Raw genomic sequence first — 2,910 nt, forward strand, 5'->3', positions numbered from 1 at the left:
TGATTTATCTAGAAGGTTTCATTATAAAAATACGAAATGCTCAGCCTCATACACACTGCTAAGTTTTGGAAGTGACATCTCTAAAGTGTATACAGAGCAAATTGCGATGTCAGACATAGTTATAGTAATGTCTCTGCGTCTCATGGTTGTAAGAAGCATGAATGCTAAAACCTAGAGTATATTCCAGTTTTAGTATGAACAGCCAAACACATAGCCTTTATGCTCCATTTGATAGTGAGTCCATGTGAAGTGCATTGAGTCCAATCGTGAGAAAAAGATCACCCCGGGACAGGATTTAACCAGGGTTTAGATGAGGTTAATCCCAACCAGGTGAACTACACCTCTGACTTATCTCCATTAACCTAATCTTCACCTTATGTGACATCTCAATCCCATTCACTTGTAGCGTTTCAATGAAACCCAACTGTGATCTCACTGTGAAAGCTCATTTCCTGACCACGTCATTCACTCTGGATGGCATTGCACAAGTATCATGTTCATGAAATTAAGTTGATTCAGACATACTCACTCTTTCACTGCATTTTTTTCTTGTCTCTCGCAAATATCAGTAGCAATCCTATAATGATAATAGTAAAGCAATAGTTTACTAGTATTATTAGTATTACTAATGATTTTAAGTAGAACCTAAAAACCTCTAGTCTAGTCATTATTAACTTAAAATTTTGACCCCAGCCCTAGTCCTTCTTAGTGTGCACTGTAAAAAATGACTGTGAATTTAATGGTAAAAGACTGTAAAAATGCTACAGTAGAAACCTGTTAAATGGTTAACGGTAAATTCCCCTACTATATACGGTGAAAAACTGTATTGGACATTACATGTATTGGACATTAATTTTACGGTAGTATACCGTTTTTGGAAGTGAAAAAGACCGTATAATTTACAGTGAATAACCGTAAATTGACATTCCCAGAATTCCCTGCGTTACATTTCAAATTTGATGTTTTTTTGTTGAAATAACTATGTTTCTTTTTAGTTTTTTCTTATCAGTTTTGTATATTAGCGTTGTGCGTTACACCTAATGTTGTTAATGAATGTTTATTGCATTATTTCAGTTTCATGTGTGTTACCATGATGGTGTTTGGTGTTTGTGTGAATGACACTGTGCACCTTCTACATATGTTATTATTTATAAGCTGCTTGTGATAGGCTTTGGTTCATTGTGTGACTTTCTCATCACCACCTGCATTTGGTGGTTATCAGTGTATTACAAAGGTACTAAACAGATTTCAGTACTTCAATAGGTTGGTATATAATAACATTTTATCAGTTAATGAAATTACGGTATTTAACTGTAAATTTAAGTTAAAACCGTAAAACCCAAAACGTTGCTACCGTATTTTTTACAGTAAAATTCCGGTAACCACAGCTGCCGTTTTTTTACCGTAAATTTTATGGAATCTTTTTTACAGTGAATGCTCCTGAATATAACAGATAACATTCAGAACTGTGTCTGATCATGCATGTGCTTCAGCACACGTTTCGTGTCTTGAAACGCACCGGATGGACAGAAAACAGCAGAATGATAAAGCCACAGTCAATCTGAAACTAACAGCCGCTGCAAAAAATAATCTGCTTCATTCATGGGATTTTCAGAAAGAGAACGTTTATGAACACAATGCTGCTCCTGGTACCAGATCAGACTCCATCCGGCCTGGAAAAACCCTCATAAATCAGAAATATCTCAACAAGTCTTTACTTTCTCTCCATTTCCGGCTTCTCGCAAGAGCTCTCAATGTCTCAACTGTGCTCAGATTTGACAGAGTTGGCCATTAAAAGTCAAAGATCTGAGCTGCTCTCTGTGTTCATTTTAAAGCTCTAAACTCTTACTGTATGATGCCTATAGCGACTCAATCGTGTCCTATTATTTCTATTTAGAAATCACAGAGTCTCAAAGCAACGAATGCCATCAAGCTTATAGATCCTCGGCTCATATATTTCACTCTGAGTCTCATGCAACCCAGAGCGTCTCTCACGGCTCGGTGGTTCCTCTCAGATCCGAAGTGACAGCACAGCGAGAGCCTCGCTTAGAACAAGCCTAAGAAATCATCTCATGTTACCAAATGCAATAATTCAAGAATAATTCAACCACAGATAGTCCCGTATTGCATCTGAATATTGAGTTAAAAATATTACATAGCATCAAAATAATTATGCAACACATTGTTCATCTGTATTTCCCACTTTAAAAAAATGCTGCACTAAATAAATGTTTACTAAAACATGTAAATATTGTAGTTTATTGTAAATCCTGAACATAAACAACTAAAACACCCCATGTACAGATTTCTACTTAATATGCATACTTTATAATAATGTTTAATGTCTAACTAGACAATGCAAATGTATGATTAAGTAGGAATGATGAAGTAATTAATAGTAAATGTTTTTATCTCTATATAGGACATGCAAATGCATGGATGTTTTTATTTATTTGTTTATACACATTTAATGTTGTGCAGATAATTAATATTTCGAGTGTGAAATAGTTGATGGTCGTACATGTGTTTGTTTCTGAGCTGTGATGCTCTGCTCGTGGCTTACCGGTAGCTGCAGGTGCATCCGCGCGCGGTGTTGCAGGTGTCGGTGAAGCGGACGGCGCTCGAGCTCAAACTCTGCCGAGCGGCCGGAGGGGCGGGGCTGTATGGGCGCTGTCACGTGACAGAGAACAGCCAACCAGAGGGAGGCTTCATGAGCCAGTGTTATTTTGCTGCTGCTGCATCTTGTTTAGTTACTCATTTGTTTCCTGCACTATTGTATTGTGTGATGCTTTGGCAACTTCGCTAATTAAGCCGGAAAACTGTCAGATTTTTTTTTCTGATGAAATAAAATGATAAATACATATTGTTTAAATAAATATTGTAAAAAAAAAAAAAATCTAATAATTTTTA

At 36.5% G+C, this 2,910-nt stretch overlaps 1 protein-coding gene across 1 annotated transcript in view; it reads right to left on the reverse strand.

Annotated features, from left to right (window-relative positions):
- The window catches only part of LOC107734596 (rho GTPase-activating protein 9), a 51,016-nt gene extending 48,393 nt beyond the window's left edge, over window positions 1-2,623 (reverse strand). The window contains exon 1 of the mRNA XM_016546590.1: window positions 2,564-2,623. The gene's annotated coding sequence lies outside the window, so the exon portion shown is untranslated. The remainder of the gene's footprint in view (window positions 1-2,563) is intronic.
- Window positions 2,624-2,910: the final 287 nt, after the last annotated feature.

Source organism: Sinocyclocheilus rhinocerous, unplaced genomic scaffold, assembly GCF_001515625.1.
Source record: "Sinocyclocheilus rhinocerous isolate Xijiao unplaced genomic scaffold, SAMN03320098_v1.1 scaffold2145, whole genome shotgun sequence".
In the NCBI taxonomy this organism is placed as follows: Eukaryota; Metazoa; Chordata; class Actinopteri; order Cypriniformes; family Cyprinidae; genus Sinocyclocheilus; species Sinocyclocheilus rhinocerous.